Genomic DNA, 23,180 nt, shown 5'->3' with positions numbered 1-23,180 from the left:
ATTGGAAAAAGTATGGAGTGTGCAGCCCAAAGAGACAGGTACTCTAGCAACATTTAAGAAGCATCTGGATGAACACTTTAAATGCCAGAGCATTATATGCTTGGAGTAAGTACATGGTCAGCACAGAAACGGTGGGCCGAAGGCCTGTTTCTATTCTGTATGACTCGATAGATGATACAGTCAGTTCTTTGCTCACCCCGTGAGCACCTTGCTCCCTTGCCTTTCTCTTTGCCCTGTACTTGGACTTGTATCCAGAGTTGATCTCCATGCTGGTGTGTCTTTCAGGTCTGTAAGGGATATGAGGATGATAGCAGAAACACAGACAATGCATGGATTGAAACTGTGGTCCTCAACATGCATCTGGATGATGACAATCCATTTATAAATGTGAGTTTTCTTCCATTTATATCTGATAAAACAACTTGGTTAACTCCTTTGTTATTGTTCCAGAAATAGATTGTAGAAGCACAGTCATAACTGCCTGTACCCTAGGATTTGCTATGTTAATGGGGGCATTCTAAAGACAGCTCGTGTGGCATGAAGACAGAGTTGAGCAATTACTGGTTGCACCAACAAGCTGCACGGAACTTGGTGAGTGCAGCCAGGGCCACAGCAAGGCAGATAATGTGGATCTCGGTGTATTGACAGGAGGGTGCAAGAGAAAATATTTAGCCCTGACACCCTTCTGGTAAGCAGACACCAATCTGCGGCTGAGAGATGAATAGGTCTCTATTTTAATGCCTTCACGGTTGAACGACCCGCTGTGCCAGGGCACGGACATGGGTCCCTGACTTATCGCCATTAGAGAGTCTTGGGAGTAAAGTGGCTATCACAGCTATTCGGGACACCTACCGGGACTTGTAAATGCTCTTTTCTGTCTGTGTTACCTTCCTCTTCCTCAAGGCGATCACAAGCAGAGGTGGCTCAGGGACAAGCAGAGAGATGAAGATTCCGCTGATGGTGGAGGGGGTAGCAACAGAGCTAGCAGTACAATGGCAGACTGTGGAGCAAGGAGACCCAGTGTGTACCCGGTACAAAGCCTACCTGCAGGTAGTGACTGACTTTCACGGCGCCTGCTTCTGAATCGCTCACAACGGTAAAGCCAGAAACCACCTCAACTGAACCAGAGTGGCGAAGGACAAGAGACACAGACCTGACCCACTCATTGAAGCACCAACCAGATATTGCACCGGCAAACGGAATTTGAATACAAAACTCATACACAGCCTGCTGATAAACGAAAGGGCACTTGATAATGGCACATTACCTTGCATGTTCTGATCCTGCAACAAGAGAGATATAGAAATCTGTTGAAACATTGCAGAATAAAAAGAGATCTTTGTAACCTAATCTGTGTTTTTTTTTAACAGGTACTGGGCGTCCTGACTTAGCTAACCTGCCTGTACTTACTAGGAATATCTTTACCTCCTCACCCACAGGAGCTTAAACAATTTTCAGGATGGCCGCCTGGAACCAGTGGTGTGTCCCAGGGATTAGATTAGACTTACAGTGTGGAAACAGGCCCTTCGGCCCAACAAGTCCACACCGACCCGCCGAAGCGAAACCCACCCATACCCCTACATTACCCCTTACCTAACACTACGGGCAATTTAGCATGGCCAATTCACCTGACCCGCACATCTTTGGACTGTGGGAGGAAACCGGAGCACCCGGAGGAAACCCACGCAGACACGGGGAGAACGTGCAAATTCCACATAGTCGCCTGAGTCGGGAATTGAACCCGGGTCTTCAGGCGCTGTGAGGCAGCAGTGCTAACCACTGTGCCACCGTGCCGCCCATTAATAGTAATGGGAACACAATTAGTTACGATATATTTTCACGACTTGGGTGAGGAAAGGGAATGCACTATTGCCAAGTTTGCAGATGATGCAAAAATAGGTGGGAAAGCAAGGAGTAAGAATAGAAACACTGAGTCAGAGCAGGAGTTTGGTCATTTGAGCCATTCAGTATAATCACGGCTGATTATCCATCCCAATAAGTGGTTTCTGCTTCTTGCCCTATATTGTTTGATCCCTTTCGCCCCTGCTGACTCAAAACATTTCGGATCACACAAAGGTTTCAATTTCAACAGACTCTATTTCAGTACAGCTGGCAAGAGATCTGCAATCAAACCTCAGAATAGCATCCGAGCTATCTCTCGATGGGCTCTCAACAGATCTCTATCTATAGCATAAAAGCAGTATATTTTATTGCCCTCATGTGCGTCACTTGTGCACATATTTCTCGATCGCTACATGATTTAATGTTACCACCTCTAGTTGAATTCAATAAGTCAAAAGTAGGTATGCAAAGCAGTTGATTTAAATGTGACTACATTTGGTACTGTTCACATTAGTCAAAAGCAGATAAACAAAACAGTTAACAATATTCTATTGATTATAAGAAAGACAGTCCAGTCTGAGGACAGGGAGAAGTTAAGACAAGAACACCTCCTCCAAGGTCAGGTAAAGGTGCCTGCAGTCTTTTAATTTGCGACTTGCACTGTGATCTTTAGTCTGCCACATCTGCCAGCCCTCAGTTCGAACTTTTAAGGTAACACATATTACAAATATAACTTCTAACCATTGATTCCCCAATACTTTATTACCCTTCATGCTATAACTAATTCCTTCTTGAAATCAATTAATCTTTTGACCTTGAATTCCACAGGCCTACCACTCTGGGTGAAGAATTTCTCTTCATCTCAGTCCTACCCCACATTGTTAGATTGTGTTCCCTGATTCTGGGCTCCCGTGCCATCAGGAACAACCTTCCTGCATCAACCCTGTACTGTCCTGTTAGAATTTTCTCAATTTCTTTGAGATACCCCACCATTCTTCTAAGTTCCAGTGAATGCAGTGTGAATTGATCCAATCTCTCGTTATATGTCAGTTCTGCCATCCCAGAAAGCAGCCTGGTAAACCTTTGTTGCACTTCCTGCATAGCTAGAGCTTCCTTCCTCAGATAGACATCAATACTGTGCACAGATACGCAGTTCTGAAGAAGGGTCACTGGACCCAAAATGTTAATTCTAATTTCTCTCCACAGACGCTGCCAAACCTGCTGAGCTTTTCCAGCAATTTCTGTTTTTGTTACAAATACGCCAAGTATGGTTGCACCAATTGTGGCAAGACATGCCTGCAGTTCAGGCAGCATCCAAGGAGCAGGAAAATCGACGTTTCGGACAAAAGCCCTTCACCAGGAATGGGCTTTTGCCCGAAACGTCGATTTTCCTGCTCCTCAGATGCTGTCTGAACTGCTGTGCTTTTCCAGCACCACTCTATTCCTGGAATCTGGTTTCCAGCATCTGCAGTCATTGTTTTACCCTGCAAGACATGCCTGCTCCTGGACACGAATCTTCTCCCTATGAAGGCCAACATATCATTTTCCAGCATTACCACTTACTGCACCGGTAGACTTAACTACAGTGATTGGTGCACAAGGAAACCCAGGTCTCATTGCACATTCCCTACCTTTCAATTCATAGCCATTTAAATAATCTGCCTTCAAAATAATCTGCATCCAAAGTAGATAATCTCACCTTTATCCATATTATACAGCATTTGCCCACTCAGTTCATCCAAATCACACGGAATCAACTCTGCATCCTCCTCATAGCTTTGTGACATCTGTACATTTTGTGATATCATATTTAGTCCCCTTATCTAATGTCTCTCATATACATTGTGAATAGCTGGTACTCCAGCCTTGATCCCTGCAGTCCCCATTAGTCACTGACTACTATTTGGAAAAAAGGTTCCATTTATTTCTACCTTTTATTTCCTGCCTGCCAACCAGGATTCTCAATCCCCTACCACACAATTCCATATACCTTAATTTTGCACATTAATCTCTAGTGTGGGACTTTGTCGAAAGCCTTCTGAAAATCTAAATAACCGCACAACCGCACTTTCGCCAGCATCACCCCTGTGAGTTACATTCTTGAAGAGTTTCAGTGGATTTGTCAGGTACATTAAACCTTCAACAATTCATGCTGACACAGGGAGGCTACAAGAGGGATATAGACAGGTTAAGGGAGCGAGCAAAAACTGGACGGGAGGATTACAGTGCGGTGAAATGTGAGATTATGCACCTTTACAGGTTGAATAGAGGAGCTGAATATTATTTAAATGGAGAAATACTGCAAGACATTACAGAACAGAGGGATTTGGGAGTCGTCATTCATAAATCACAAAAAAAAACAGGTGAATTGGCTATGCTAAATTGCCCATAGTATTAGGTGCATGAGTCAGAGGGAAATGGGTCTGGGTGAGTTTCTCTTTGGAGGGTCTGTGTGGACTGGTTGGGCCGAAGGGAATCTAATCTAATCGAAATTCAGCAGATAATAGAGGAGACAAATGGCCTTTATTTCGAAGGAAGTTGGGAATTGGGTAAGGAGATTTTGCTAAAATTGTACAAGGCACTGGTCAGACCACAGCTGGATTACTGTGAACAGTTTTGGCCCCTGATCTAAGGAGAGATGTATTGCCATTGGAGGCAGCCTGGAAAAGGTTGACTCGGCTGATATTGGATCTGGAGGGAATTTCTGATGTGGAATTTCTTACACCAGGCTGAATAACATCCATTCAGCACAATTCACTTTACCAACCTTAAGCCAATTTTGGTTGAATCCATCAGACACTGACCCTCCTATTTCCATTAATCTAAATCAATCATTCGTATGCACTTCTGGACTCCACATTATAAAAAGGATGAGGTTGCACGTGAAAGGGTACAGAAGAGGTTAACCAGGATATGGTCTGGCCTGAACAGTTTCAGTAATGAAGAGAGATTAGACAGACTGGAGGAGCACAGGAGATTGTGAAGGGGACATGATTGGGATGTATACAATTATGAGGGATATAGGGTGGACAGGAAGAAATTTCTCTCCTTGATGGAGGGATCCGTGACCAGGGGCAAAGATTTAAGGGAAGGGGCAGAAGATTTAGAAGAAATGGGAGGTAAAAGCTTTTCACCCAGAGGATAGTGGAAATCAGAACTCACTGCCTGTAATGGTGGAAGATGCAGAAACCCTTATAACATTTAGATGGTGTACTTGCAATCCTGAGTATCAGGCCAAGTGGGAGAAAATGGGGTAGAAGAATTAGGTGGTTGTTTTTAATAAGCTCAGACAGTGGGCTGAAGAGTCTTTTCTTATTACTGTAGATGTCTCTATATTACTTAGCCATAAGAACACATTCTTCCAAATTTATCACAACCTGCTGTAACTCTTGCTCATTCCATAGTCCTGGCATCATCAGCCAATGGGAAGAGCTTATCTTTGTCATGACTTAACTGGCAGGAGTGTGCCAAGAATCATGGGGGTTTAGATTAGATTACTTACAGTGTGGAAACAGGCCCTTCGGCCCAACAAGTCCACACCGACCCGCCGAAGCGCAACCCACCCATACCCCTACATTTACCCTTTACCTAACACTACGGGCAATTTAGTATGGCCAATTCACCTGACCCGCACATCTTTGGACTGTGGGAGGAAACCGGATCACCCGGAGGAAACCCACGCAGACACGGGGAGAACGTGCAAACTCCACACAGTCAGTCGCCTGAGTCGGGAATTGAACCCAGGTCTCAGGCGCTGTGAGGCACCATTTAGCTGTACATTTTATGATGCAGAGTGGGTTCAATTCATGCATCAGCTGAGTTTACCACGCTGAATTCTCCTTCTCAACTGATCCCACCCCCCCAACTGAGGTGTGGTGATCTTCAGGTTAAACCATCACCAGTCATCTCTCCACTGAAAGAGCAACTCTATGCACTGGTAAGACTATGGTTGATCATTTTGTCCCACCTTTCCACAAGCTATCATGGAGTTTGATGCGTAAATCCCCAATGAGACTATCCAGAAGGTCAATGGATCTGACTGACTCAGGACAAAGGCAATTCATTTCAAATAGTTACTTATTATAAACACATTAAAATTACAGATATAGCAGAGATAATAATAGATTCCTAATGTACACTCTACAATTGAAACTATAGTTAAAAAGAGTGGCACTGGAAAAGTATAGCATGTCAAGCAGCATCCAAGGAGCAGGAGAGTCAATGATTCGGGCATAAGTCCTTCATCAGGAATGTGGAGGGGGAAGGAGGATGAGAGATAAATAGGGAATGGGGAAGGGGTTGGGGGAAAGGTAGGTGGGAAGGCGATAGGTAGATGCTGGTGGAGGGTAATTGTGATAGATAAGTGGGAAGGGTGCAGTGGATAGCTGGAAAGGAAGATGGATAGGTTTGACAGGTCGAGAGAGCAGTGCTCAGTTGGAGGGTTGGATCAGGGATGAGGCGGGGGAAGGGGAGGTTCGGAAACTAGTGAAGTCGTTGTTGATGCCGTGTGGTGGAAAGGTCCCAAGGGGGAGGATGGGACGTTCTTCCTCCAGTTGGCAGATGGCTTTGATTTAAACAATATCCCATTAATTCCCAAATAAACACCCATTCATTAGCAATTAAGACAATTGACACAACAGACAGATGGTTAGACAGAGGTATTATGGATGGAGAATAAATAGACGGAGTAGAATTCCAAAAATAATCAGATCACAAGAGTGGGTTAAATAATCTTCTAATGGTTCTTTTGAATTCAGCGATGATGACACACTGTTGAAAAAGGTGAGAGTTGTTCTTTGGTTTGAGAGTTGATCAGGAAAACATAGCTAAGAATGTGCAGCACTGTTTTTCTCTCTTGCTTGGGTTGTGAGCATTGCTGACAAGAACAGCATTTGTTTCCCACCCCTGGAGGTTAGGCGCATTGGTCAGGGGTAAACATAACGTAGAGGAATGGGTCTGGCTGGGTTACTTGTTGGGCCGAAGGGCCTGTTTCTACACTGTAGGATTCTAGTTCTAATTCTAATTTAATTAGCCTTACACTTAGTGATTTGGCCACTTCAGGTGGGAGTTAAGAGTCCATCACATTGCAGTCGGTCTGGAGTCATCGAGACCAGCAGATTACTTTCCCTAAATGATAGGAGTGAACCCAATGGGTTTTTTAACAAGAAAAGCAAACATGGTCACTATTAGACTAGCTTTTCATTCCATTTTTTATTGGATTCAAATTCCACCTGCTGCCATATTAGCCAACTTCCAGTTTTCTGGCACCTCACCTGTAACTATCGATGATACAAATCTCAGCAAGAGGCCCAGCAATCACTTCCCTAACTTCCCACAGAGTTCTGGGGTACACCTGATCAAGTCCTGAGGATTTGTCCACCTTTATGCATTTTAAAGCATCCAGCACCTTCCCTATAATATGGACATTTTTCGAGATGTCACCATCTATTTCCCCACGTACTATATCTTCCATGTCCTTTGCCACAGTGAACACTGATACAAAATGCGCATTTAGAGTCAGCCCCTTCTCCTGCAGCTCCACAAAATGGCTGCATTGCTGATCTTTGAGGAGCCTTGTTCTCTCCTTAGTTACCCTTTTGTCCTTCATATATTTATAAAATCCCTTTGGATTCTCCTTAACCCTATGTGCCAAAGCTATCTCATGTGCCCTTTCCACCCTCCTGACTTCTCTCTTAAGTATACTCCTACAGCCTTTATACTCTTCTAAGGATAGACTTGATCTCTGCTGTCCATACCTGACACAAGCTTCCTTCCTTTTCTTAACCAAAAACACAACTTCTCTCAGCATCCAGCATTCTCTACATCTATCTATCTTTTACCCTAACAGGAATATATTGTCTCTGGACTCTTGTTATTTTATTTTTGAAGACTCCCCATTTTCCAGCTGTCCCTTTACTTGCGAACATCTGCCCCCGAATCAACTTTTGAAAGTTCTTGCCTAATATCGTCAAAATTGGCCTTCCTCCAATTTAGAACTTCAACTTTTACTTCAGTCCATCCTTTTCCATCTCTATTTTAAAACTAATAAAATTATGGCCCCTGGGCCCAAACTGCTCCCCCACTGACACTTCAGTCACCTGCCTTGCCTTATTTCTCAAGGTTAAAAATCACACAACACCATGGACAATCAGCCCCAGGTCCTCTGGTGACCATCCTCCAAGGCAGATTTCAGGATACACAACAACGCAGAGTAGTCGAGCAGAGGCTGATGGCCAAGTTCAGTACCCATGAGGATGGACTCAACCGGGTTCATGTCACACTACAGGTGACCACCCCACCAACACACACACACACACTCTCTCTCTCGTACATACTGACAAACTTATGCAGACCCTCCCTCATACACACGCTCTCTCTCTCGGATACACACACACCCCTACATTCACACCCACGCGCACACCCTCTCACAGGCTATATTCTGTCACACTCATGTACACAATCTACCAAGCATGCACACAAGCAAACACAAACTCTCACACTCTCTCACCCACACTCTCCCTCACACGCACGCATGCGTGCACGCGCACACACGCACATGCACACACATACACACACACAAGTCTATGGGGTGAATTTACATTTGCAGAATTGTATTTGCAGATATATTCTATTTTATTCAAAACGTGCACAGTCTGCAGGCAGTCAAAGCAGGCAGTCACTTCATGTGACATTTTATAAATTCTTACTTTGGAATTAGTACCAGTCTGACTCAAGATTGGAATACAAACAAATTCTAACCTCACAATTTTAATGCATTATCTGAGCTGAGATGTCACCTTTTTTTATACAAAACATTAAGTTATCTCGAGAATGTGACTTGAAAGAAGTTCTGGCGTTTACATATTAATAAATCAAACCTGCAACCCATTTTAAAAGACAAAAGACCACAACAATTTGGTTTGTTCAAAATATTGTGTCAGTTGCATGACACTGTAATCTTTTGCTATAAATTCTGTGTCCTATAATCCTGCTCCATAACCACCTGATGCTCCAAAAGCTAGTGCTTCCAAATAAACCTGTTGGACTATACCCTGGAGTTGTGTGATTTTTAACTTTTACCACCCAGTCCGACACCGGCATCTCCATATCGTTATTTCCTAAGATTCCTCATTCTCGACAAAGAGCTTATACTCAAAACATCAACTCTCCTGCTCCTTGGATGCTGCTGACTGGTTGTGCATTTCCAGCACCACACTTTTCGACTATGACCTCCAGCATCTGCAGTCCTCACTTTCTCCCATTATTTCCAAAGAGTAGATACATCCATATACTGAATCAGAAACTTTGCTTGAATGCATTTAACAAATTCCTCTCCATCTAAACTGTTAATACTATGGGGGTCCCAGCCTATGATTGGAAAGTTAAAATTCCTTACCATAACCACCCTGTTATTCTTACAGATAATTGAAATTTCCTGACAAATTTGTTCCTCAATTTCCCGTTGACTATTGGTGGTTCCGTGTAAGTGACTTGTCTAACTTTCTCAATACAGTTCTCCAACCTTGGTATTGGGTAGGAGTCAAATTTTGTTACGGTATTGACCTTCCAATAGTATACACAAAATCTTTGTCCAGAGAGGTTTGAGAACTAACCTGATCAACGAACTCCACTGACTCTGGCACAGTTCGATGAGATCTTCATTGAGCATCGCATCCACTTCCTTTTGGATCTGTGTGGCTTTGAGAGGATTAGGGGTGTTGTTTTATTGGAAAAGCATTCCACCTTCTAACTCATGCACAATAGCATTAGTCCTCCCCATCTTATTGCTGCATATGTCCTCATACAGCTGCAATAGATCTTTCAACTCAGTTCTTTGCTCCTGAGGCAGATAACTCACTAACCTATGAGTAAAAAATGAGGTCTGCAGATGCTGGAGATAGCTGAAAATGTGTTGTTGGTCAAAGCACAGCAGGCCAGGCAGCATCTCAGGAATAGAGAATTCAACGTTTCGAGCATAAGCCCTTCATCAGGAATGAGAGAGAGTGAGGAAGAGAGCTTCTTCAAGGAAGGCATCCTTGTAAGAGGATTCGCAGTAGGTTAAAATCTTCGAGTAAAAAATGAGGTCTGCAGATGCTGGAGATAGCTGAAAATGTGTTGCTGGTCAAAGCATAGCAGGCCAGGCAGCATCTCAGGAATAGAGAATTCAACATTTCGAGCATAAGCCCTTCATCAGGAATGAGAATCATTCCTGATGAAGGGCTTATGCTCGAAACGTCGAATTCTCTATTCCTGAGATGCTGCCTGGCCTGCTGTGCTTTGACCAGCAACACATTTTCAAATCACTAACCTATCCCACTCTTCAAGGACTCCCTCATTATTTAACGTAGCATCCGAGGAGCAGGAAAATCCACGTTTCGGGCAAAAGCCTTTCATCCCGTATTCCCAATTCCTCCGCCTCTGCCGTATCTGGTCCCTGTTCCACTACAGAACGCACCAGATGGCCTCCTTCTTTAGAGACCGCAATTTCCCCTCCCACATGGTTAAAGATGCCCTCCAACGCATCTCATCCACATCCCGCACCTCTGCCCTCAGACCCCATCCCTCCAACCGTAACAAGGACAGAACCACCCATTCCTCACCTTCCACCCTACCAACCTTCTCATAAACAGTATCACCCAATGACATTTCGGCCACCTCCAAACGGACCCCACCACCAGGGATATATTTACCTTTCCACAAAGACAATTCCCTCTATGACTACCTGGTCAGATCCACTCCTCCCCAACAACCCACCCTCCCATCCTGGCACGCTCCCCTGCCATCGCAAGAATTGCAAACCCTGCGCCCACACCTCCTCCCTCACCTCCATTCAAGGCCCCAAAGAAGCCTTCCACATCCTTCAAAGTTTTACCTGCACATCCACTAATATCATTTATTGTATCCGTTGCTCCCGATGCAGTCTCCTCTATATTGGGGAGACTGGCCACCTCCTAGCAGAGCACTTTAGGGAACATCTCTGGGACACCCACACCAATCAACCCCACCGCCCCTTGGCCCAACATTTCAACTCCCCCTCCCACTCTGCCGAGGATATGGAGGTGCTGGGCCTCCTCCATCACTGCTCCCTCACCACCTGACGCCTGGAGGAAGAACGCCTCATCTTCCACCTCGGAACACTTCAACATCAGGGCATCAATGTGGACTTCACCAGTTTCCTCATTTCCCCTCCCCCACCTTACCCCAGTTCCAACCTTCCAGCTCAGCACCATCCTCATGACCTGTCCTACCTGCCAATCTTCCTTCCCAACTATCCACTCCACACTCCTCGCTGACCAATCACCTTCATCCCCACCCCCTTCATCCACCTATTGTACTCTTTGCACCCTTCTCCCCAGCCCCAGCTCCAACTCCCATTTAACTCTCCACCCTCGAGGCTCCCTTCCTCCATTCCTGATGAAAGGCTTTTGCCCGAAACATCGATTTTCCTGCTCCTCGGATGCTGCCTGACCTGCTGTGCTTTTCCAGCACCACTCTAATCTAGACTTTGATCTCCAGCATCTGCAGTCCTCACTTTTCACAATGCTAATATGTCAAGCCCACAGGAAAACGTCTGAAATTTAGAGTTTTTTTATCTGCCATCTTCTTCATTCTATGTGGTGCCCCCTTCAGGTGCTGTTTAACTAACTCACCTCAGATACATAATCCACGTGTGAGATCTCTGACTTTGGTCCTGTCAGTTCTTTAAGTAATTTCAAAGGCTCTCTCACTTCATGTCCAAATATTAACGCAAACTGAGTAGATTCATTTCGGGCATCTCTAATGGCAAGCAATGTGAATGGAATACCTTTATCCCAATCATTCAGATAATCTTGACAGTACGTTCATAATATGGCCGCCACTGTCTGATGCCACCTTTCCAAAGCTTATGCACTTGATTTTCAATGCTATATGCCAAAGTTATCTATGACTTCCTCAAACAGCCTAGCAGTAAAATTAGCTCCTTGGTCTGACTGAATCTCTCTTTATCCCATGCTGGATAAAGAAAGCTACTAACTCCTTCACCACTCTTTTTGCTTTAGATTAGATTACTTACAGTGTGGAAACAGGTCCTTCGGCCCAACAAGTCCATACCAACCCACCGAAGCGCAACCCATCCAGACCCATTCCCCTACATCTAACACTACGGGCAATTTAGCATGGTCAATTCAACCTAACCTGCACATGTTTTTTTGGATTGCGGGAGGAAACCGGAGCACCCGGAGGAAACCCACGCAGACACAGGGCAAATGTGCAAACTTCACACAGAGAGTCACCTGAGGCGGGAATTGAACCCGGGTCTCTGGCGGTGTGAGGCAGCAGTGCTAACCACCATGCCGACCAATAATCTGTAATGGAATTGTCTCCAGAAATCTGGTAGGCACATGGGTTATTATGGTTAACCAGTACTGGTTCCCACTTTTAGTTTTGAGGAGGGGACCCACACAATCAATTATAAACCAAGTGAGGGGTTTTTCGAGTGCTGGAATAAAAATGCTGATGGTGCACCAAGAACAACCTAGCTCTCAATGCCAGCAAAACTCATCATTGACTATTGGTGGGATGTTACACATGCCCCCCTACACATTAACACAACAGAGGTGGAACGAGTGGAGAGTGTCAAGCTCCTGGGAGTGGTTATCCACAACAAGCTTTCTTGGACTCTTCGTGTGGACGTACTGGTTACAAAGGCCCAACAACGTCTCTTCTTCCCCAGGCTGCTGAGGAAATTTGGCATGACGGCGAATACCCTTGTCAACGTTTACAGGTACATCATCAAGAGCATTCTGTCTGGATGTATCACTACCTGATGTGGCAACTGTACCATTCAAGATCAGACACGGTCACAGAGAGCGGTGAACTCGGCCCAGACAATCACAAAGGCCAATGTCCCATCTACAGAATCCATCTACCAGGCCCACTGTCAGGGAAAGGCCACCAACATTCTCAAAGATCCATCCCACCCTGGCAATGTTTTTCTACAACCTCTACCATCGGGGAGAAGGTACAGAAGCCTGAACACATGCACCAGCCAGTTTCAAAATAGTTTCTAGCCTACTGTTGTTAGAATACTGAATGGACTCACAAACTCTTAACATTCGCCTGTACCTGTGTTTTTGTTTTTGCCACTGTTTACCTATTATTTACTTATCTGTGCTACTTAATTTTGTGCTCTGCCTGTATTGCTCGCAAGACAAAGCTTTCCACTGCGCCTGGGTACACATGACAATAAATTCAATTCAGTTGATTTATCACCACCCATGGCTTGTATGACATGTACGGCAAAAGGTAACCACATCCTTGTGAGTCCAAGCCAATAGAAGTACATTTGTACCTTAGCCTGAGTCTTCCTCACAGCTAGGTGACCTCCTACAGGTGCTACCCATAACACCTCCTGTCTGTATGCTAGCAGCAACACACTCTGGTGCACATCTGCCCACTTCTCCTCTGCACCCATCTGCCGTGTTGGCTATTTTCTTCTTAGCTTCTATCTTTAAGATAATCACCCTTAGAAATACGTTCTGATCCCCTTTCTGAGTATGCATCGATTTTTAATTTTTTTTTAAATTGTCTCATCATTCTGTTGTAAGTCCATTAGTCTTTCAGGACTAAACATTTCTGTCTGACCCTCTACTTGTTCAAGTTTTTCCTGCACCATTACATCAAACAGGGTGTCCATTAACTGAACCTCAACTCATTCATCTTTCTCTTTAGTTTTTGTTTTTTGCTGTGACTTATGACAATGAGATCTTGTTACGACAGTCTGGAAAAATGCGAAGATATTTCTCTTTTAACTAAACAAAGAGACCTTGGAGTGCAGGTTCATAGCTCCTTGCAAGTAGAGTCACAGGTAGATAGGATAGTGAAAAAGATGTTTGGTATGCTTTCCTTTATTGGTCAGAGTATTGAGTACAGGTGTTGGGAGGTCATGTTGCAGCTGTACAGGGCCTTGGTTAGGCAACTTTTGGAATATTGCGTGCAATTCTGGTCTCTTTCTTATCGGAAGGATGTTACTAAACTTGAAAGGATTCCGAAAAGATTTACAAGGATGTTGCCAGGGTTGAAGAATTTGAGCTATGTGGTAAGGCTGAACAGGCTGGGGCTGTTTTCCCTGAAGCGTCGGAGGCTGAGGGGTGACCTTGTGAGGTTTATAAAATTATGAGGGGCATGGATAGGATAAATAGACAATGTCTCTTCTGGGGTTGGGGGAGTCCAGAACTAGAGGGCATAGGTTTCGGGTGAGAGGGGAAAGATATAAAAGAGACCTAAGGGGCAACTTTTTACACAGAGGGTGGTGCATGTATGGAATGAGCTGCCAGAGGAAGCGGTGGAGGCTGGTACAATTACAGCATTTAAAAGGCATCTGGATGGATATATGAATAGGAAGGGTTTGGAGGGATATTGGCCAAATGCTGGGAAATGGGACTAAATTGGGTTGGGATATCGGGGTGGCATGGATGAGTTGGACCGAAGGGTTCATTTCTGTTCCCTGGTCTTCCTTTGGCTTCTCCATAACAAGAGGTGTCACTCCCACCTTGGATCCTTTTAAATCATTCCCAAGAATAAACTGGAATTGACACTCTGACAATCACTCGCACTGTTACTTCCTCAGTTGTGATTTGGCTTTCTGACCTGACCGTACAGAGGGGAACACTAAATTTCGATCCATCTATTCCATAAATTGCCACTCTCTCAGTTAAAATATAAAATACATTCATCTCTTCGATTAGATCCCGTATCTCTCAAAATTGTAACTTCTTTCCCTTTTCCTTCCCCCCCCCCCCGCCCCCAATTCTTCCCAAGTAAACTTTACCTGCGGAGGTGACGTATTTTGTAGAGATGGGGTACTATTTCAATACCCAGCCCCTGAATAGACTCTCTTGCAGCTCCTTGACCGTTCTTTTATTTTCCCTAATCCCATTGACTTCGCCTCTCTTAACACATCTTTTCCCATAGTGCCTTTTGTCAACGACCAGCACTGTGACTTTACATGCCCCACTTTATAACCTGAGGCCTTTCACCTGCTTTTCACATTCTTAAACATCTTTTTTTCACCTGTGATAAACTATTATCAGAGTGCTCTCCTCTTTATTTTGTCGTGTTTCTGGCTCTGTCTGTATCTTTGTGTAACTGTAACTCTGAATCTGTCTGTATCTTTGTGCAACTGTATCTCTGAATCTGTCTGTAGTTTTGTGTAACTTGTCTCTGGCCCTGTCTATAGCTTTGTCTAAATGTATCACTGGCCCTGTCTTTAGCTTTGTGTAGCTGTATCTCTGAAACTGTCTTTGGCTTTATGTAACTGTGTCTCTGGCATTATCTGCAGCTTTGTGTAACTGCATCTCTGGCTCTGTCTGTAAATTTGTGTAACTGAATCTCTGACTTTGTCTGTAGCTTTGTGTAACTGTACCTCTGACTCTATCTGTAGCTTTGTGTAACTATGTCTCTGGCCCTGTCTATAGCTTTGTGTAACTGTATCTCTGGCCCAGTCTGTAGCTATGTGTAACTGTGTCTCTGGCTCTGTCTGTATCTTTGTGAAACTGTATATCTGACTCTGTAGCATTGTGTGACTGTGTCTCTTGCTCTGTCTGTGTCTTTGTGTAAATGTGTCTCTGGGTCTGTCTGTAACTTTGGGTAACTGTACCTCTGGCCCTGTCCGTAACTTTGTGTAACTGTGTCTCTGGCTCTGTCTGTATCTTTGCGTAACTGTATCACTGACTATGTCTGTAGCTTTGTGTAACTGTGTCTCATGTAACTGTATTTCTGACCCGGTTTGTGTAACTGTACCTCTGACCCGGTCTATAGCTTTGTATAACAGTGTCTCTGGCTCAATCTGTAGCTTTGTGTAATATATCTCTGGCTCTGTCCATAGCTTTGTATAACAGTGTCTCTGGCTCAGTCTGTAGCGTAGTGTAACTGTATCTCTGGCCCTATCTGCAGCTTTGTATAACAGTGTCTCTGGCCCTGACTATAGCTTTGTGTAACTGTGTCTCTGGCTCTTTCTGTGACTTTGTGTAACTGTATCTCTGGCTCTGTCTGTTGCTTTGGATAACTGTATCTCAGGCTCTTTCATAGTTTTGTGTAACAGTATCTCTAGCCCTGTCTATAGCTTTGTGTAACCGTATCTCTGGCCCAGTCTGTAGCTTTGTGTAACTGTGTCTCTGGCTCTGTCGGTATCTTTGTGTAACTGTAATCCTGACTCTGAAGCATTGTTCTGCCTGTATCTTTGTAAATGTGTGCCTGACTGTCTGTAACTTTGGGTAACTGTATCTCTAGCCCTGTCCGTAGCTTTGTGTAACTGTATCTGTGGCTCTGTCTTTAGCTTTGTGTAACTGTATCTCTGGTTCTTCTGTAGCTTTGTGCAACTGTATCCCTGGCTCTGTCTGTAGCTTTGTGTAACTGTATCACTGGCTCTGTCTATAGCTTTGTATAACAGTGTCTCTGGCTCAATCTGTGTCTTTGTGTAACTGTATTTCTGACTCTGTCTGTAACTTTGTGTAACTGTATCTCTGGATCTGTCTGTATCTATGTGCCACTGTATCTCTGACTCTGTCTGTAGCTTTGTGTAACTGTGTCCCTGGCACTGTCTATAGCTTTGTGTAAATGCATCACTGGCCCTGTCTTTAGCTTTGTGTAACTGAATCTCTGGTTCAATCTGTAGCTTTGTGTAATTGTATCTCTGGCCCGGTCTGTAGCTTCGTGTAACTGTATCTCTGGCTCTGTCTGGTTCTTTGTTTTAACGGTATCTCTGACACTGTCTGTAGATTTGTGTAACTACATCTCTGGCTCTGTCTATAGCTTTGTGTAACTGTATCTCTGGCTCAATATGTAGCTTTGTGTAACTTTGTCTCTGGCTCTGTCTGTATCTTTGTGTAACTGTATCTCTGACTCTGTAGCTTTGTGTAACTGTGTCTCTGGCTCTGTCTGTAACTTTGGGTTACTGTGTCACTGGCACTGTGTATAGCCTTGTGTAACTATATCTTTGGCCCTGTCTGTAGATTCCTGCAACTGGATATCTGTCTCTGTCTATAGCTTTGTGTAACTGAATCTCTGACTTTGTCTGTAGCTTTGTGTAAGTGTGTCTCTGCTCTGTCTGTAGCTTTGTGTAACTATGTCTCTGACTGTCTATAGCCTTGTGTAACCATCGCTCTGGCCCAGTCTGTGGCTATGTGTAACTGTGTCTCTGGCTCTGTCTGTATCTTTGTGTAACTGTAATCCTGACTCTGTAACATTGTGTAACTGTGTCTCTTGCTCTGTCTGTATTTTTGTGAATGTGTGTCTGACTGTCTGTAACTTTGGGTAACTGTATCTCTAGCCCTGTCCGTAGCTTTGTGTAACTGTATTTCTGGTTCTGTCTGTATCTTTGTGTAACTGTATCTCTGACTCTGTCGCTTTGTGTAACTGTGCCTCTGGCTCTGCTCTTATCTTTATGTAATTGTGTCTCTGGCTCTGACTGGAGCTTTGTATAACAGTGTCCCTGGCTCAATCTGTAGATTTGTGGAACTGTGTCTCTGGCCCTGACTATAGCTTTGTGTAACCGTATCTCTGGCCCAGTCTGCGGCTTTGTGTAACTGTGTCTCTGGCCCTGACTATAGCTTTGTGTAACTGTGTCTCTGGCCCTGTCTGTAGCTTTGTGTAACTGTATTTCTGACTCTATCTGTAACTTTGTATAACTGTGTCTCTGACCCTGTCTATAGCTTTGTGTAACTGAATCTCTGGCCCAGTCTGCGGCTATGTGTAACTGTGTCTCTGGCTCCGTCTGTATCTTTGTGTAACTGTGTCTCTGGCCCTGTCTATAGCTTTGTGTAACCGTATCTCTGGCCCAGTCTGCGGCTATGTGTAACTGTGTCTCTGGCTCCGTCTGTATCTTTGTGTAACTGTAATCCTATCTCTGTAGCATTGTGTAACTGGGTCTCTTGCTCTGTCTGGATCTTTGTAATTGTGTGTCTGACTGTCTGTAACTTTGGGTAACTGTATCTCTAGCCCTGTCCGTAGCTTTGTGTAACTGTATCTCTGACTCTGTCTGTAGTTTTGTGTAACTGTGTCTCTGGCTTTGTCTGTATCTTTATGTAATTGTGTCTCTGGCTCTGTCTGTAGCTTTGTGTAACTGTGTCGCTGGCTCTGTCTGTAGCTTTGTGTAACTGTGTCTCTGGCCCTGTCTATAGATTTGTGTAAATGTTTCACTGGCCTTGACTATAGCTTTGTGTTACTGTATCTCTGAATCTGTCTGTATCTTTGTGCCACTGTATCTCTGACTCTGTCTAGCTTTGTGTAACTGTGTCTCTGGCACTGTCTATAGCTTTGTGTAACTGAATCTCTGGTTCAATCTGTAGCTTTGTGTTACTGTATCTCTGCACCGGTCTGTAGCTTTGTGTAACTGGAGCTCTGGCTCTGTCTGTATCTTTGTGTAACTGTATCTCTGGCTCTGTCTGTATCTTTGTTTTGACAGTATCTCTGACCTTGTCTGTAGCTTCGTGTAACTGTGTCTCTGGCCCTGTCTATAGCTTTGAGTAACTGTATCTCTGGCCCTGTCTACAGCTTTCTGTAACTGAATTTCTGGCTCAATCTGTAGCTTTGTGTAATTGTGGCTCTGGCTCTAGCTGTAGTTTTGTGTAATTGTATCTCTGGCTCTGTCTGTCGCTTTGTATAACAGTGTCCCTGGCTCAATCTGTAGATTTGTGTAACTGTGTCTCTGGCCCTGTCTATAGCTCTCTGTAACTGTATCTCTGGCCCTGTCTATAACATTGTGTAACTGTATCTCTGATTCTGTCTGTAGCTTTGTGTAAGAGTGTCTCTGACCCTGTCTGTAGCTTTGGATAACTGTATCTCTGGCTCTGTCTATAGCTTTGTATAACTGTGTTTCTTGCTTTGTTTGTAGCTGTGTGTAACTGTACCTCTGACCCGGTCTATAGCTTTGTATAACAGTGTCTCTGGCTCAATCTGTAGCTTTGTGTAATATATCTCTGGCCCTGTCTACAGCTTTGCGTAACAGTGTCTCTGGCTCAATCTGTAGGTTTGTGTAACTGTACCTCTGGCCCTGTCTACAGCTTTGCGTAACAGTGTCTCTGGCTCAATCTGTAGGTTTGTGTAACTGTACCTCTGGTACTGCTTGTAGCTTTGTGTAGCTGTACCTCTGACTCAGTCTGTATCTTTGTGTAACTGTATCTCTGGCTCTGTCTGTATCTTTGTTTTGACGGTATCTCTGACCCTGTCTGTAGCTTCGTGTAACTGTGTCTCTGGCCCTGTCTATAGCTTTGAGTAACTGTATCTCTGGCCCTGTCTACAGCTTTCTGTAACTGAATTTCTGGCTCAATCTGTAGCTTTGTGTAATTGTGGCTCTGGCTCTAGCTGTAGTTTTGTGTAATTGTATCTCTGGCTCTGTCTGTCGCTTTGTATAACAGTGTCCCTGGCTCAATCTGTAGCTTTGTGTAATTGTGGCTCTGGCTCTGTCTGTAGTTTTGTGTAATTGTATCTCTGGCTCTCTGTCGCTTTGTATAACAGTGTCCCTGGCTCAATCTGTAGATTTGTGGAACTGTGTCTCTGGCCCTGTCTACAGGTTTGTGTAACTGTGTCTCTGGCCCTGTCTATAGCTCTCTGTAACTGTATCTCTGGCCCTGTCTGTATCTCTGAATCTGTCTGTATCTTTGTGCCACTGTATCTCTGACTCTGTCTAGCTTTGTGTAACTGTGTCCCTGGCACTGTCTATAGCTCTGTGTAACTGAATCTCTGGTTCAATCTGTAGCTTTGTGTTACTGTATCTCCGAACCGGTCTGTAGCTTTGTGTAACTGGAGCTCTGGCTCTGTCTGTAACTTTGGTTTAACAGTATCTCTGACACTGTCTAGCTTTGTTTAACTGTATCTCTGACTCTGTCTACAGCTTTGTGTAACTGAATCTCTGGCTCAATCTGTAGCTTTGTGTGAATTTGTCTCTGGCTCTGTCTGTAGCTTTGTGTAGCTGTATCTGTGACTCTGTAGATTTGTGTAACTGGATCTCTGGCTCTGTCTATAGCTTTGGGTAACTGTGTCTCTGGCCCTGTCTATCGCTTTGTGTAACTGTATCTTTGGCCCTGTCTGTAGATTTCTGTAACTGGATCTCTGGCCCTGTCTACAGCTTTGCGTAACAGTGTCTCTGGCTCAATCTGTATGTTTGTGTAACTGTATCTCTGGTACTGCTTGTAGCTTTGTGTAGCTGTACCTCTGACTCAGTCTGTATCTTTGTGTAACTGTATCTCTGGCTCTGTCTGTATCTTTGTTTTGACGGTATCTCTGACCCTGTCTGTAGCTTCGTGTAACTGTGTCTCTGGCCCTGTCTATAGCTTTGAGTAACTGTATCTCTGGCCCTGTCTACAGCTTTCTGTAACTGAATTTCTGGCTCAATCTGTAGCTTTGTGTAATTGTGGCTCTGGCTCTAGCTGTAGTTTTGTGTAATTGTATCTCTGGCTCTGTCTGTCGCTTTGTATAACAGTGTCCCTGGCTCAATCTGTAGATTTGTGGAACTGTGTCTCTGGCCCTGTCTATAGGTTTATGTAACTGTGTCTCTGGCCCTGTCTATAGCTCTCTGTAACTGTATCTCTGGCCCTGTCTGTAGCTTTGTGTAGCTGTATCTGTGACTCTGTAGCTTTGTGTAACTGTGTCTCTGACCCTGTCTATAGCTTTGTGTAACTGAATTTCTGGCTCAATCTGTAGCTTTGTGTAACTGTGTCTCTGGCTCTGTCTGTATCTTTATGTAATTATGTCTCTGGCTTTGTCTGTAGTTTTGTGTAACTGTATCTCTGGCTCTGTCTATAGCTTTGTATAACAGTGTCTATGGCTCAATCCGTTGATTTGTGTAACTGTATCTCTGGCACTGTCTGTAGCATTGTTTAACTGTACCTCTGACTCAATCTGTATCTTTATGTAACTGTGTCTCTGGCCCTGCCTATAGGTTTGTGTAACTGTGTCGCTGGCCCTGTTTATAGCTCTCTGTAACTGTATCTCTGGCCCTGTCCGTAGTATTGTATAATTGTATCTCTGGCTCTTCTATAGCTTTGTGTAACTGTATCTCTGGCCCTGTCTACAGCTTTGTGTAACTGTATCTCTGGCTCTGTCTATAGCTTTGTATAACAGTGTCTCTGGCTCTGTCTGTAGCGTTGTGTAACTGTATCTCTGACTCTGTCTGTAGCTTTGGGTAACTGTATCACTGGCTCTTCTATAGCTTTGTGTAACTGTATCTTTGACTCTGTAGCTTTGTTTAACTGTGTCTCTGGCGCTGTCTGTAACTTTGGGTAACTGTATCTCTGGCCCTGTCTATAGCTTTGTGTAACTGTATCTATGGCCGTGTCTGTAGATTTCTGTAACTGGATCTCTGGCTCTGTCTATAGCTTTGTGTAACTGTATCTATGGCCGTGTCTGTAGATTTCTGTAACTGTTCCTCTGGCCCGGTCTATAGCTTTGTATAATATGTCTCTGGCTCAATCTGTAGCTTTGTGTAACTGTATCTCTGGCACTGTCTGTAGCTTTGAGTAGGTGTACTTCATACTCTATCTGTAACTTTGTGTAACTGTGTTTCTGGCCCTGTCCATAGCTTTGTGTGGCTGTATCGCTGGCCCTGTTTGTAGCTTTGTGTAACTGTATTTCTGACTCTATCTGTAACTTTGTGTACCTGTGTCTCTGGCCCTGTCTATAGATTTGTGTAAATGTATCACTGGCCCTGACTATAGCTTTGTGTAACTGTGTCTCTGGCTCTTTCTGTGACTTTGTGTAACTGTATCTCTGGCTCTGTCTGTTGCTTTGGATAACTGTATCTCAGGCTCTTTCATAGCTTTGTCTAACCGTATCTCTGGCCCAGTCTGTGGCTATGTGTAACTGTGTCTCTGGCTCTGTCGGTATCTTTGTGTAACTGTAATCCTGACTCTGAAGCATTGCTCTGCCTGTATCTTTGTAAATGTGTGCCTGACTGTCTGTAACTTTGGGTAACTGTATCTCTAGCCCTGTCCGTAGCTTTGTGTAACTGTATCTGTGGCACTGTCTTTAGCTTTGTGTAACTGTATTTCTGGCTCTGTCTGTAGCTTTGTGTAGCTGTATCTCTGAAACTGTCTTTGACTTTATGTAACTGTGTCTCTGGCTCTGTCTGCAGCTTTGTGCAACTGTGTCTCTAACCCTGTCTATAGCTTTATGTAACTGTATCTCTGGCCCTGTCTGTATCTTTGTGTAACAGTATCTCTGACTCTGTCTATAACATTGTGTACCTGTATCTCTGATTCTGTCTGTAGCTTTGTGTAAGAGTGTCTCTGACCCTGTCTGTAGCTTTGGATAACTGTATCTCTGGCTCTGTCTATAGCTTTGTATAACTGTGTTTCTTGCTTTGTTTGTAGCTTTGTGTAAAAGTGTCTCTTGCTTTGTTTGCAGCTTTGTGTAACTGTACCTCTGACCCGGTCTATAGCTTTGTATAACAGTGTCTCTGGCTCAATCTGTAGCTTTGTGTAGCTCTATCTCTGACTCTGTCTATAGCTTTGTGTAACTGTGTCTCTGGCCCTGTCTGTATCTTTGTGTAACAGGATCGCTGACTCTGTAGCTTTGCGTAACTGTGTCTCTGCCTCTGTCTGTATCTTTGTGTAACAGTACCTCTGACTCTGTCTGTAGCTTTATGTATCTGTGTCTCTGGCTCTGTCCAGCCCTTTGTGTAACTGTATCTCTGGCCCTGTCTATAACATTGTGTAACAGTATCTCTGACTCTGTTGGTTTGTGTAACAGTGTCTTTGGCTCCATCAGTAGCTGTGTGTAACTGTACCTCTGGCCCAGTCTATAGCTTTGTATAACAGTGTCTCTGGCTCAATCTGTAGCTTTGTGTAACTGTATCTCTGGCACTGGCTGTAGCTTTGGGTAACTGTATCTCTGGCTCTGTCTATAGCTTTGTGTAACTGTTTCTCTGGCTCTGTCTATAGCTTTGAATAACAGCGTCTCTGGCTCAGTCTGTAGCTTTGTGTAATTGTATCTCTGACTTTGTCTATAGCTTTATGTAACTGTGTCTCTGGCCCTGTCTGTAGCTTTGTGCATCTGTATCCCTGGCTCAGTCTGTAGCTTTGTGTAACTGTATCTCTGACTCTGTCTGTAGCTGTGTGTAACTGTATCTCTGGCCCGGTATAGGTTTGTGTAACTGTATCTCTGGCTCTTCTGTAGCTTTGTGTGACTGTGTCTCTAGCTTTGTTTGTAGCTTTGTGTAACAGTGTTTCTGGCTCAATCTGTAGCTTTGCGAACTGTATCTCTGGCTCTGTCCATAGCTTTGGGAACTGTATTTCTGGGGCTGTCTTTAGCTTTGTGTAACTGTATCTCTGGTTCTTCTGTAGCTTTGTGTAACTGTATCT

Source organism: Hemiscyllium ocellatum, chromosome 7 (assembly GCF_020745735.1).
Source record: "Hemiscyllium ocellatum isolate sHemOce1 chromosome 7, sHemOce1.pat.X.cur, whole genome shotgun sequence".
NCBI lineage: Eukaryota > Metazoa > Chordata > Chondrichthyes > Orectolobiformes > Hemiscylliidae > Hemiscyllium > Hemiscyllium ocellatum.
Note: the sequence above shows the minus strand (reverse complement) of the source record.